General features: G+C 43.4%; 1 protein-coding gene across 2 annotated transcripts in view; it reads right to left on the bottom strand.

Moving 5' to 3' along the window:
* Positions 1 to 15,300, bottom strand: part of prickle2b (prickle homolog 2b) — a 70,693-nt gene that overhangs the window by 12,698 nt on the left and 42,695 nt on the right. Inside the window, exon 1 of one of the 2 annotated variants that reach the window (XM_026349927.1) lies at positions 4,879 to 5,401. The exons of the other annotated variant lie outside the window; for it this stretch is intronic. The gene's annotated coding sequence lies outside the window, so the exon portion shown is untranslated. Of the gene's footprint in view, positions 1 to 4,878; positions 5,402 to 15,300 lie in introns of those variants that run through there. 2 annotated transcript variants of the gene reach the window in all.

Below are 15,300 nucleotides of genomic sequence, written 5' to 3'. Positions count from 1 at the left end.
TTAGACAAGGAGACCCACCCAGCTATAACATGCCAAGTATCTATGTGAGATTTTCAACAGGAAATTTGGTTGGGAGAGTTTAATGCTAATATTTCCCCTCCCTGCTTTCATCTCCAGAGGTCTCCAGGGGGTGATAAATAAAGTTGTTATATTTCATAGATTCAAATGACTGTTCTGCAGTGTTTTCTTTAAAAATATTGGGTTTTATAGCCACAGATCATTCTTGAGTGAATGACACACAACCTCGAGATGTCTCACAGGACAGGATGTGGGCTAAATACCTGATACGAGGGATTCAAACAAAAATGTGTCTCCTCCAAGGGGAGGAGACACTGCATACATACAGATTCCTGTGTCCTTGGCAGCTTTAAGCCCACACATGATGAGGAAACTCTGGGTTGCCAGAAGGTCACATCCCACTAACCCTTGCTGCCCCTCAGGCAGCCAAACCTAGAAGACAATCCCATTACCTTCCTAGACAGATGCCAGCCTGTCTGACAGACACACACAGAGGAGCTTAAGGACACTCAGGACACTATTTGAGAGACTGACTGCTTGGTTGGCTAAGGATCTGTTAGTGTAGTGATTATAGTGCAGACAGGCCCTACTGGAGGCCTGCCTAAGACTCACCTTGTCTAACAAGCCATTCTAGTCCAAGGATTGAGTCTTGGTTAAATACCTGGAAACCACCCATAGAGCTAAAAACACCCCACTAACATGCCATAAGCAGCAATATGACATGTAAAACATATACAAATATAGGTCTGAGGTTGAACGAGTCCATCACCCATTGAGACTTGGACTTGCCGTCCACCAAGAGATTAACAGCCTCAACCCTCTCCTTAGCAGAAAGGCAGACTTCTGCTGTCATTGTGGAAGGGCAAGCCCCTAGCTTCACAAATTGCCTACATAAATATTACCAAAGCATATGAAGTGGGTAGATATCCCATCCATAAATTCTGATGGGTATGATTAACGGGGCAGCGATGCAGCTCAGGCAGACGAAGTCATCAAGATGCTGTCAGGCAGGCTAACGTGTAGAAGAGCGGCAGTGGCGTGATGCTATAGCCTGGGGCGACGCAGCTAGTCTCATTACAACCCAGCACCTTCACCATCATTGCTAATTTAAAGCCGATTAGCTGGATGACACACACAGAAATGCATGCATCGACAAGGAAACACACTTGGGGGGAGGATGGTGATTGAAAGGGAAAGACAAAGGCATCAAACTTGAGGACAGATACTTCTGCCTTGGGCTCAGGAGGGACTCGTGGAAATAACAGCATATAAACAGTGAAGGGGAGCAGAGTGGATCTGAAGGAAAGAATTTAACACTGCCTTCCTTCTGAGAGGACACATTAGTGTCCCTGCCCCACAACTCACCCATTATAGTATCTGTTAAACTTGGAGACAGAGAAGCTTGTGACCTTTGGAGCAATGTGTCACTCTGACCCAGTCATTTAGTCCAGGTGTGTAATGATGACTTTCCTCCAATTAAACACCACAGAAACGTTGTAATTTCCCCTCATCAGCACTGGCAGAGAAAGATACTGTAAGCCTAGAGGGCCTTCCCTCCTTCCTTCCCTCCCCTTCTATCCTCATGATTTACAACACACTTCATGCACATGCCTGGGATTTCCCCTCCACTGAAACCTAATCCCGGAGCTTTCCCTTGTAATCTAGATGATTTCAATTAGCAGAGATTCTGGGACTCTGGTAATACAAGTCAAGTACATCACTGGCACCTCATAAATGACAGTGAGGAAAAAAAGAACAAAGTTAAAAGACTTGTTCTTTAGTCAAACATGACTTAGCCTTTCATCCCCTGGGGGATGTAAATGCTGACATACCATTGGTCTGTTTGAGTGTAAGGTTTGTTCAAGACCTGCGGGGGTTGTTGTTGAATAGTAATCCCCGTGACCATGATGTCAGTGGACAATGATTCACCGTTTCAGGTTAATCATCGTCACTGCTGTCTTCTGCATGAGCCTCGTAACCCAGGTGACAGTTGGTTTTAATACAAAACTAGGATTTGATAGTCCCTTGTGACAGTTGCATTGACTTGGTTGAATTCTCTGAGGTCAATGCTTCAGGATCTCCAGCGAGTAGGAAAAAAGAAATAATCTTCAAACGTAATGGATTAGTAAAAACTGGGAACACAGATACAAACACGTGTCTGGTGGCGGTGGATACATCAGAAAACTACAGTTCAGTTAGATGATGTAAATGATGTGCCCGACACGGCACACCACTAGAACTACAGAGTAATAAAAAGCCAAATACAGCCAGCTTTGTGTCCAAATGTGTGAATGCACTGGAATTCTAGGGTTAGGGGTTAGGAAACTCAACATCTGATGTATCTGATGTTGATGATCATCAACTGTAACAAAAAGCCGGTTGTAAAAGTATAGCCTTGCAGGGTTTGAAGCACAAGTCTCATTCCACTCTCATTCTTGAGCAGCTCCCAAAACCGCTGCAGCTTTTCCATGGCATCACTCTGGATGGTCAGATTAAAAACCCATCTTTAAAAGACAGCTCTGCACAAAAGTTGAGATTGGATAACAAGAGAATAGAGCACGGGGGAGAGAACAGCTGGGTGCACACGGCGGCCAAATCTCGTCTCTTGTTTTCCTGCCGCTGCTTTTGTTTTCTCTGGCGAAAGTGGGGGGAAGCGGAGGACAGACTCTTTTCTCTTTAACAGCCTTTTGTTCGGGGAATACGACATTTCCGTATAGCGTTTGAAACTGTTGTTTGAATTTTTGAGTGCTTCAACAAATGACCCTGATTTCACAAATTACTGAGAATAAAAAGTACATGCAGTAGACTCCATGTGGACTGCAGAGCCATTAGGAGTTAATCCCAGTAAAACATGAGTCAGACACGACAAAGACGTTTTCCATTAGCAGCCAATTAGTAAGAACCAGATGCAAAGTGTTCCCTAGGACAGAGATTAGGCCTGTATTCACTGTCATAACAAATTACAGAGGGCAAAAGTCCTGCCCTCATTTCAGCTAGGCTGGTCTCTTCACTTGCCCTGATCTTTTACAGTAATGGACAGTAACATGGAGGTAACACGCAAAGATAGCTGCCACAACTGTTTAAAGGGACACTCAACTCATGTTACTCATGAAGTCGACATTAGTTGTCACAAGGAGCAATAGTCAACCTGTGAAAACATTTGTATAATGTCCCTATGGCCCTGGAGGGAGCTTTCTAAAGTTAGAAAGTAAAACAACAACTTCAGTGACGTCATTTAATGAAAGGTGCTATTTAATTACATTATGAAAAGATCCAGTTGTTTCAAAACTTTTAATTAACTTTTAAAAATTAGGATGCCTTGGCCTCTTCATCTTTGAGTGTTCTTTTGCTTTATCCAGCTCTTGTGATCATGCTAACTTTATAGAAGAAGAATAGAACATCACTGGAGAGCGCCCATTACACAGTACACCTAAGACTCATGGAGGATGAAGATGTCAAATGAACTAAATGGTTAATAAACTCAGAAAAACAGACCGAAACCATGTGTTGGGACAATATTTCAGATTTGAGTTTGGAATATTGAGTTGACACTAGAAACTAATGGTTGCAGGTTAATAAAACAGTTTGTGCAAGTGGCAAACACTGCCACTGTTAACATTTGTCATGAATGTGACAGTCACATTAGTTTTTAAACTGCGACTGAAATGCCCATAACTTCCCTTTTTACTGCAGAATTGAATGGCACATGATTTGTGTAGGACGCGGTAATAAGCAAGCGTAAATGAGAGAGAATGATATTTATGTAACTTCACACTGGGACACCACACTAGACTCAATCACATAAATTACTGATCCTCTGTTGACTGGTTCCATAAATTGACATTACTTTGAATGAGAACTGGGGAAGTCGTGGAAAGAAGTAGGCTTCCAAGACACCATCAGTCCAGACTTCCTGACATGCTCAGACACCAGTAACCCAGTGCCAGATCATCAACTTTTCTTTCCAAGTGTCAGTGGGGGATTACAGTAACCAGTAAGGCACTAACATCTTTCCAGACACCTCTTTGGATTGCAGAAATATCGCTGGTTTGCCACTTGTGTCTGGAGCCCTGTGATGCCAGCTGCGAAAGCCCTATATTCAGTATTTCCCCGGTCAGCCCATTCATGTGCTAATCTATTGACCTTTTACACTGTTAGAAAAATAGCCACCTTAACTGGTCAATTAGTCTGAATTGAGTCTTGTAATGTTCTTTAAAATAAAAAAGTCATAGAGATGCGATTATTTCCTGCTTGTTTCTAGAGCAGTTTGCAGCAAACTTCAGGAAATACTAACCTCATTTGAACTGGAGAGTCTAAAGAATAACAGAGTAAGATCAGCTGACTGGAAAGACACTCTTGATTTAGAAGAAATTAAAGCACATTTTACATGGCCTACTTATTTTTTTCCGTGCATTTATTAAGTCATTTACAATCCATATGGCACAGAGGCTGCACAACAAAGATCTCCCTGGCTGGAAAGCACACAGTAGCCGGACCATTGCGCTACAGGGGGTGGGGTGGGGGGGTAGGGGGGGGGGGGGATATAAACCAGCGAGAACACGTTCATAAATAAAATGAAACCAGTTTTGAAAAAGAAGCAGTGGACGCGAAAACCGATCCACTGACTTTAAATTGCCTTTGAGGCCTTTAGTGTTTGTTCTCGTGTTCTGTTTTACGCACGCATTTCACAGAGAAAGTAAAGAGGGTGAAGTCGAGCAGAGTCAGAAACCAAACGCATTTCACATAAGGAGACGGCGTTTGTGACACATACTTCATCGTTGCGTTGCGCACGAAAGCACCTGGGTGGCGAAAATAAAAGCTCCATAAAGAATTAAACACGACCGATAATCTGCTGCTTACCTTGTTTTTTAAGTGCGGCTGAGGAGAGGCATTCCCCTGACCTCGATGCTGGCTGTGGTGCTGCGGATTCTTAAACACATCTTCCACATCGCAGCATTTCTCGGACTAATCCAACGCTACCGTTGTGACACTACAACACCCCGCTCTCACCAGCTGTGTGTCTGCGCCTCTCTGCTACATTTATCCCCTCCGGTTTAAGAGCCTTTTGTCACACTCCCCCCCCCCCCCTCTCCTCCTCCTCCTCCTCCTCCTCCTGCTCCTGCTCCTGCTCCTGCTCTCCGCAAACACACTCAATAGTTCTGCAAACGTGAAGAAGACGAAAAGCCAACAAGTGCGTAAAGGCAGATCTCCCTGTCCCCCAGCAAGTCACGGATCCTACGAGCGCGGATTCCCCGACGAAGTATTAGCAAAAGAATTCCCAAAGAATAAAACAGAGTTTTCCTTTGACTGTAACGCAGCTGCCGCGTCTGATCCTCACGGACTTTCGATGCGTAAAAGCGCGGAGCGCCGGAGCTGCTCCGCTCGCTGCTGACCAGCCCACTGAACAGCAGCGCTTTAATCCTTAAGGGGAGTCAAGCTGGAGCAGATGACGTGGGCATTTCCTGATTACACCTTCAAAATAAGAGCATTATTGTCAACTGGGATGTGTTATTTTGGTTTATAGTTTAACCTACTAACCCACAAAGCACGTTACATGTCACAGCTATGTTACAATATAAATGGAATCACATGGGAATAGCCTTTTTAACTTGTTATCTGCCTCTTTTTGGTCCAAATTAAAAGACAGTCCATACAAATCTATCTGTATTTAAATAAAACTCAATGAAACTCAATCAATCTGCTGGGTTGAAAATAGTGTGTAGTGCGTCTGTCCACAAAGACAGTACACCTCTGAGCTACTACTGGGTTTCAGTGTGTTCCTTATACTGCAATCCACTTTGGGGAGTGGATGAATATATTGAAATTCAGCTAGTAATTGGAAGGACAGAGTTCAAGTATTTTATAGACCATTCTAATTAACCATAAAACTCAATACTACAACCTAGGTCTTTGCTAAATTAATACTTAAGTTTTATGCAAAGATGAACAAATTTATCAATAATAAAAAAAAAAAAAACACTTTACGTAATGTAATATTGTATAACAATGGCCACTGATTACAATAAGACAATTTTTAATAAAGCTTAAAGAATAATACTATACTATGATGAAATTAAGAATCTTATTAAAATCCCCAGTACAGTTTTTGTTTGAAGGCAAAGTCAGAGACTTCCTGTTTTATTTTGCACCCTCTCTAGTTGACTTGACTCACACACACACACACACACACACACACACACACACACACACACACACACACACACACACACACACACACACTTCTCCTCCCTGCTTGCTTGCTAATATCCCAGTGTGATGTCAGCAAGTCAGCTCCCAACATTGGTGTAATTAGCAGCATGAATAACTGGTGTTCTGACAGAATTTGCATGTGAATTAAACCACTTCCCTGAATCAACTGGCCGGGGACAAGAAGAGAGAGAAGGGGAGACAGAGAAGCAGGGGGAGAGAAGAGCTGCGGGGCGCTGAGCCGCGTTGGGAAATGGGGAGGTGAGCCCCTGTGAACAAAACAGCGCTGTTTAACATAAGAAACGGACAGTAGCTGGAGAGAGGACAGACGGCTTCCAATGAAAATCCACTGAAACGAAAACAAATGTAAAACTAAAGTGGTCATATCATTACCAGTAGTACACTGGAGACTAAAGTATTTTACCACTTATGCTTGTAAAGGGATGTACAAACAATTGTGGATTAAAATATGTAGGAGCAACAATGAGGAAAAGATCAACATGTGGATGCAGATAGATCAGCTACTGGCAACAAAATTAACAGTTCAGTTGTTCCATAACAGACTGCCTCCATTTCATCTATGTCGGTTGCTCATCTCTCAAACATTTGTTCAGTAATGCCATCTCTCTTCTCCTACTCCTACAGGGAGTTGTAGGAGTGTGTAACATCCTCCCACTGCTGCCTCCTCAGTGGCTTATTTGTGTAACGCACGATGTGTCATGAAAAAGGAAAAACTGTCCAAATGTCTTCTGGCGTTCAAAGCTTGACAGATTTACTGAAGATTTCAAAATGTATCTAGGAAGATGGATAGCATGGAAATGGGTTAGAAAGTAATTAAATCAAGATCTATGTATATTTCTCCCAAAGTGCCCCACTGCTGCCTGTTGGCCAAATACAAGTTTAGAAAGAAAAAAAAAATGCTTTGAAATTAACATCAGTTAAGCTGCATGAAGAACAATTTTTAGCAGATGCTGCTGAGCAAAGCCAGCAGCTCGCAACGACCTCAACAGCTTTTGGGGGACAGTGCTGCAGTCTCTTTTCTACTTTCCAGAACTGCACCTCTGACTTCCCTGGAGTCAGACTAAAAAGCTCTGCCCTTCTTTTTAGCCAAAGCCATCTTTTCTAGCCGGGACTGTCCTCTCACATGTGGAGGAGTTTGTGTCTTACACATGTGAACATAATCAAGGTACTTTTACAAATACAAGACTATCCCTTACAGCAGGCTGCACTTAGGCCCTATCCACAAAGTTTTACAAGGACTCCTAAGTGACGGTGTCCTGTGCTTGCAGCAACCACGGAGTAGGTCAGCTGGTTTGGGGCCAGCCATTTACCCCAACAAGTGGTTCCCTTTTCCCCAATAAACTGTTCTTTGACCGGCAGTGATTTGTTGTAAATGCCATTAAAAGTCTGAATAAAAGCATAGAGGCCATCTTGGGAAGCATATCACAGACAACATTGCCTGGATGAACTCCAGAGAGCCTTTGCTTGGTAATCTTAGACTGTGAGCCAAACAGGTTTACTCCCTTTCTAAGCATGCATAAGCATATTGAGACTTTTGTCTCTATCAAAGCGCAGGATGAGCAAAATTGTAAATACATGATCCGTTGAGACTGGGAGCATATCTGAAGTATGCAAGAGCACTGTACTGCCTCAAAGGATCTTATCCTACAAGAACATTATTCACATCTTACGAAGGAAGGAACTGATTTATATGCTGTCAGATATGGCAAGGAAAAAAAAAAAACACTCGATAAATCAATGCATTTATCTCCATTTGAAATGTAGCCCGTGTCCCAACATGGCCTTCGCATCTTTATTTCTCATCTGCTTTTTTAGGAAACCAGTCTCCTCTCCTTTCATGTGGCAAATGCTGATGGCTATCACTCTAGAGTCAACACATGAGGCAGCTGGGACTCACCCCAACAGCTGATAGCCAAGACCTGTTAGGAGGGAGGGAAATAACTAACTTCCTCTCCCACATAGCTGTCCTTAAGATTTCTTTAGCAAATTTCTAACTGCTTTTAGTATTTATACATCTCGAGGTCCGGGTTATATCATCAAACCTTGTTATTCTTCAGTAATCTTCACTCTTTTCTGCAATAGATTTCTTTTTATATTTGACTGGAGAAAATTTGCCAACATTAAGTATAAATCTGTAATTCTGCAGTTCATAGAAGTCAAAAGTTTTACAGATGGTAAATATTTTGTGACTTGAACCACACAGTTGATTCGTGTAGAGGCAGCTTTTTTAGAAATATTGTGTCAAAATTTCTGCAGCTGGATTTATACTTCACACCAGGAGTCAGTGGAAGTCCCGCTGTAGGTCAACACATGAGGTTGACGTCGTTCGTTCACTCACTAGAATACAAAGAGGTGATGGCGGCAAGCAAAAGATTTAGCAATTTTGTTATTATAACAATCTCCACCATAGTTTTGTCATACTGATACAATCCCTTAACTCACTGTTCATAGGTCCTAGCTGCATCTGAAAGCTGCTCCGAACACCTAGTCTAGGATTCATTCCAGCCTAAAGGAATGCCTAGAGCAGAGTGAAGTTACTTCTGGATGTGGAGGTTGGTATCAACCACCTACCATTGTTGCTATTTTCGTAATGATTCATGTAAAAACTCATTCAGTTGCACAGAAAAGAAAATGAATGTTAAAATAAATTCAGTGAGACTCCAGCGGTAGCAGAAACTCTCTTCTACTAGCACCTGGACAACCCATAGGCCCTAAGACTGGGGGACCAGCTATGGGTTGTCCACCCAAGAGTTGATCTGTAACCATGTTTCCAGCTGATAAGTGGCCATTATTCATCCCGTGTTGAACATTAACTGGATTAATTCTGCATGGGTCGAGGGGTGAAATTGTATTTGTGGGAAATGGCAAGGAAATGAGGAGAGTAGCCAGTGTGGCTGAAATTTCAATTATCTTTGGAGTTCGTTAGCACACAAACTGTACTCTTGCTGCAGAGGCCTTGCTGATACAAACGCCTGGGTAAGCCATTAAGCCACAGAGGGGAAAAGAGAGGGAGACGGCAAGGAAGGAAAAGACAGAGGGGGAAGAGAACGAAAAAAGTACAGCACAGTTTCATGCATAAAGGCCTAGGGCAAGTAGGTGACCTTGTGGAGTTACTCCTCAAGGGTACTGGAGTTATATTTTGCCCCTCCTGCCCCACTTACAGAAGGGCTCTTCAGCACAGAGGAAAAACACACTCCAAGCCCTCCACCTCTGCCCGTCCATCAGAACATCCATCTCCACTGCAGACAGCTCTCTCCGGGGCAGTGCAGCTCAATTTCCAGCATGCTGTGCCCAACAACGGCGGTTTGTCAATGAGCCTTTTTCAGCCATACGGTACATGTGGATTCTGATTCAAAACATAACTAGGTCATGCTCTGATTTTTAAAAAAGGTGTAGGAAGTATAGAATACTGTAGTGGACACAGTGGGACATGAGGAATGGCAACCGAGAGACAATGAAAAATGAGTTTTGACGTTTATTCCTTTTCCTGTGTTTGAGCTTTAGGAGTATAGAGACATTTGGGAGAGAAGATCTAACTTTCGGAGTGCCTAACCTTCCCATCATGGCTGAAAAGTAATCTCCTTTAAAAATGCTGCGAAGTAATACACATAAAGCTCTCATTTCTCTCGTAGCAACACATAAAGCCATACCTAGATGTGATCTTGTGCTCCATGAATGAACCACCCACCTCCTAACTTCCCACATTCGGAGCCCTGCAGCCGTTTCTCTAACTTAACTCATTCAGCCTCCACTGGTGTTCCTCTTCCTCACCTTGTCATCGTGACCTAGATGAGTGGTGTGGGTGTCAATACTGATTTGTGGAGTCTCTCTCTTTCTGTACGTTTTTGTTTGATTCACTACCTCAATCACTTCATCATCTTAACCTCTTCTGACTTTTATTTGTGACACACTCTATCTAACAAATCATCTTGCGGCCTCCGCACTTGGCCACAATCACATGCTGACTGACCAGATGTTCCGCCATTAATTATGAATATTAGCATACTCATTAGCTGGACCACATTTGTGGTGTGGCAACTATAGTCTTGATATATGATCTTGCCATTTGTTTTCGGAAGGCTGCATAAAGCCAAGCCAACACAAAAGCCTTTCTTTGGCCTTTTTTTAAAGAGCCCAGGCAAAAACAATACCCTGTATCTCGCTGGGGTGAGACTGTCTGCAAAAACAACACATGTTGTATGTATGATGTATTTGGAAGAGAAGGCTCTGGAGTAGAACAGATGCTCACTAGATTTTTCCAGGAATTTTAAATTTAGAATTAACCTGATAAAAATAAAGCAAAACAAGAGGTTCTGTCTGGAGCAGGGGAGAAACACGGGATAGGAGATGGAGAATATGGAAAATCTGTCACAGCAATGCAAACACAGTCTATATTTGATAAAAATATTCTATGCCTAGGTGGTAGTGTGCACTCCACTTTCTCCAGAGATCGCCCATAATGGTTTAAGCTCAAACTTTTAGCTAAATAAACCCCAACACTCAGCTATGCTGAATTTAAATATTTAGTTTTCGAGGACTTGTGGGTAGAGCAGCGACAGACGGGATCGTTCCGTCAAACAGGGCTCAGCACGAGGGCACTGGATCTGCTCTTGGACACAGTAGAGAAATTTATATGAACATGGTGCTGTGTTTATGTAAAACTACACCATAAGTTTGGTTTGCAATTTGTTATCATCACAACCCAACCGGATGGAAAAAATAGATTCTTTCACCACACTAACTGGATGTCCAAGTGTTCCCATCATGAAACCAGTCACTGTTTATGTGTGTGGTTTCGGGTTAGTATAATTAACGAGAACAAAAATAGTCAAACATGAATCATAACAGTTAAGTGGGAATGTACCTTCAGGTTTAATTTGCGCCATTTACACTGTATTTACAGACAAGCTACAAGTTCACTCAAAGACTCGAACAGACTGAGCTAAGATCACAAACACTGACAAGGCATGAGGCAGGTGTGACTGTAGGGAATCTAAAGTAGGTAGAACATATAGAAAAATGGCAATATGGCATGTGAAAGCCCTTGAGTGAAAACAAAAGTTCTCGTTTTTGGCCCCAAATCCATATGTTTCTGTAGGATCTTGTCACTCGTAATAATACAGCGACCGTACATCAAACTGTTTATGTTAAGAAACAGGGTCTCACACACATCGTGTCCACATCCATGAGGTCACTAGAGCACTCTCCCCATATGCTCTCAAAGGCCTGTGGAGGTTATTGTCCTGGACGTGACAGACTCGCTGTCTGTTTTGTCACGGACCAATGAAGACAGTGAACCCAGGGACTTATTGACTGGGCGCTCATGGGAGATCAGGCTGCAGGCAGCAAACACACACTCGCACACAGGACAGACTGGAGGCAGGAGAGAAGGCACAGGAGGAGGAATGAATCACGCTAAACCCTACGCACGCACACACACACACACACACACACACAGAAATCCCATTAACCAACTTTTATCAAGCTGAAGTCAATATTTCTGAGTAAACGCATCTGTGAACAAAGACATACCTTCTTCACTTCTCATACCTTTTAAAATGTAATGTGGACTTCTTCCAGTCTGAGCCGACGTCTTGACAAGGTAGTCACACTCAAGTCTCAATCCATTTGTAGCTTTTTCTTTAACCACTTTAATTTCCCACCTAATGCTGTCTTCCCTATGTCCCCTATTTAAAGCATGGCCCATTAGGCGGCAGCGAAAGAGAGCGGAGCCCTGAGAGAAACTAAATCACCCAGCCCACTGCTGTTTACACCAGACCAGCCTGCTGCTTGGGCCGCTGTTTATTTGAACTGTGAACCCGTGTGTGTGAAAGGAAAAGTGTAAGTATGTGTATGTGTGTGTTTGAGAGAGAAAAAGAGAGAGCATGTGTACTGTGGGAGCGAGGGGGAGGGGAATGGCTCCATACAAAATCCGGTGTCTCAACCTCTCCTTTCTTTCACACCTATCTTAACACGCTTTTCACAGTATATTTATTCGCCCCATGGACTCCTGGTGCTCCTCGGGTTCTCCAGGCCACAGACAGGCCTCTGTGTAGCTTAGCCGAGGCGCAGGGAAGCAAAAAACAGACCTCTTAACACTCCCCCATGGCGCTCCAGACACAATAATGTCCTTCTGCTGACCTACACATGACATCACAGCCTGATTTGCCCACATTCGCATATGCTCACACACGCGATCACACAAGACACATACAGACACTTTTGTTATGTGGCATTCACACATGCTCATGTGAGTAAGAATGCATGCACTTGTTTGCTCAATTATATAAAGATTTCCACTGAAAGTAGGCCCTAAGATGACTTTAGAGCCACACAACACACACAGACACACACACTTTTATTATAAACTAATAACACTAAAGTTAGTGTGGGATTGGTTAAAAATGTCAGGAGCAAGTGTTTAAAAGGAGCAGACTGACTGGAGGGGCAATGAGGCATCTGAACAGCTGCCAAGTATTCATACATGTGGACACACACTGAGGAGACACACATTTAAACATGAAATAAGAACACATAATGTACGCAAACATACAAACGCACACGCAGAGAGAGAGCGATGTGATCGTCTAAAACACTCGGCATTACCTACCAGTGATGCTTTGTAAGAGACAAGCTGTTGCTCTTTTAGCTCCATTTATGTGTGGGTGGCTCTAAATTAGCAGCACAGACGTCAGCGGCTGTAAACATGCCACTCTTTGCATGATCGAACTATCAAACTGACAATATATCATCACAATCCTAAAGTGTGTGAGGCATGAACATGTTAAGACCACAGGAGGAGATAGAAAAAGCAGCAGCCAAAGCCTGGTTTGAGTTAAAAGGATGACAAACAAGTAATAATCAGCGTGAACTCCCTGAAGAACATTCAAACATGCTTAAGAATGACCAACCCAGAGATGCTTTCATTTACCAATAGCTGCTCCCTGATGCACAAAACAGCTAATTGCAGTGTATCACTCACCTCCGTGATGCCGGGCATCACATGGGTGCAATTAAATGCATATTTTGGCCAGACAGAGGGAAAGAGCAAACACATGATGCTGCACAGTCATGCACTGGACATACATGTGCCAAAAACCACATGTAACACACAGCCTCAAATATACAACCACGCGAACAACGGTATGGTCTTTATGAGCTACTGTCTTCTGTTAAATTCACGCAAATCACCAACTGTGTGCAGCAGCACAACAGAGAGTGATATACTAATCTGAGAAAAGCAATGTTGATATCCACCATGTCTAATCAAATCACAGCACTGCAGCTCAAGTATGTTTGGTGCCTGCTCTGGCTCCACTCTGGTATCTGGGGCAGCGAACCAGCCAGTAGAGTAAACTCTCAACAGGAAAGGCTGCTCTGCTGCTCTGAGTGTGTGTGTGTGTGTGTGCGTCAGCATGTGTGCATGCGTGCCAGGACTGTGCCAGCCACAAGACTGATGCTGGCGTCACAGTGAATAACAGTCAGTCTGCTGTTCCTTCCCTCCAGCGCACAGAGAGGTTAGCTGAGAGGAAAAGATACAGAGAAGGAGAGAGCGAGATCTTAAAAGCAGATCATAAAAGCAACATCAATGGGTGATGCACCTAGAGAGAGAGAGAGAGAGAGGCATAAAAAGGTATATAAAAGGCTTGAGAGACAAAGCTCGAGAGAGAGAGAAGCACAAAGCGAAGGAGGGAGGGAGGGAGAGCACATGGAATCACCAAGCCCATCCATCTGCAGTCAAGCCACATGCCAATGCATTCATGCATTTTTTTAAAACTGACCTATGGATTTGATTTGAACTGCTGCTCACATCCCACTGGATGTTGTATAGCTTCTTTTCAAAGAGAGGGATGCTGAACCATTGTCTTACACGTGGCTGCCGTGCTATACGCAGTTCCAGTTTAATGTTTTGAGGACTTTATATTCATATATTCACACAAATGAAATGGCTCTAACTGACTAGAGCTTTGGTTTGACAGGGCCTCAAACACCCCGTGTATGTCAATAAGCTCAATAGTGGGCTTCTAGCAACGGAGCTGTGCCTTTTAACACAGAGTCCCGGAGAAAACCTGGCACTGAGCTCCACTGGTCATGAGCTATTTTGCATTTAGCAGCTGCAGCTGACCCTGCTCATCCATGTGATGCACCAAAAGCCCCAGATCAGTGCGCTGCTTCACCTCCGTGAACTCTATTGATTCCAAATAAAAATCAAGAATGAGAGTATTTCAACTGACCCTAGTGGGACAGACAACCGTTTTCTCGAAACAGTATCTGATCAATACGCCGGATGAGTCTGCAGGGTTTAACGTGTATAATCAAAAGCCTGCTGGTGGATCGGATCTACCAGAGCTGGAAAATGAATACATGCAAGACATAAACAATAGGTTATAAAAATGCCTCCCATGTTGGGAAGTGGATATGAGAGAGCACAATTTTTGATGACATAGCATAGATCCTGGGGTGTAGACGGCACAGCCTGAACGACACATGAACCCCTCGCATCTGGGACACATTTAGTACCCATGTGCAATTTATTACATATTTCTGGAAACGAAGCCACGGCCGAGCCTGTAATCTGTTGATGAGAGTTTATTCCCGTTGTTCATGGTTTGGTCTGTTGTGACTTCAGCATGGTAAGCAAAGTTTTTCTGAGAGGAGCTGACAAAGAATGATTGAGAGGCGATGGGTGGGGGGTGGGGTGGGGCAGAGAAGCAGAATAAAGAAAAAATGGTTTAAAAAAAAAAAAAGATGGGTGAGAAACAGGGAGCTAAGAGATTAGAAATAAACTAAGCTGCAAACAATCCACCAGCGTTCTTCACCAGGCTGGCTCGTCACACTACCAGCTGTAAATGACTGGTTTAGAGCTGAGGGGTGAAATTTGTCACGCTCACGCTCGGCGGGCTGGGTAAACTTTAGAGATCCTGTGTTAGCCTGCAAGCTCTGATCATCAACTTGAGGAGTCCTGCTCAACTTGGCAGTGATGTGGCTGCAACCTGCTTCACTTTTCTGACCTCGAACAGGAGGAGGACAATCAGCTCCTTCCAATACAGGGGC

Source organism: Anabas testudineus, chromosome 5, assembly GCF_900324465.2.
Source record: "Anabas testudineus chromosome 5, fAnaTes1.2, whole genome shotgun sequence".
Classification (NCBI taxonomy): Eukaryota; Metazoa; Chordata; class Actinopteri; order Anabantiformes; family Anabantidae; genus Anabas; species Anabas testudineus.
The sequence above is the reverse complement of the archived record's forward strand: the minus strand, read 5'-3'. Positions and strand labels throughout refer to the sequence as shown.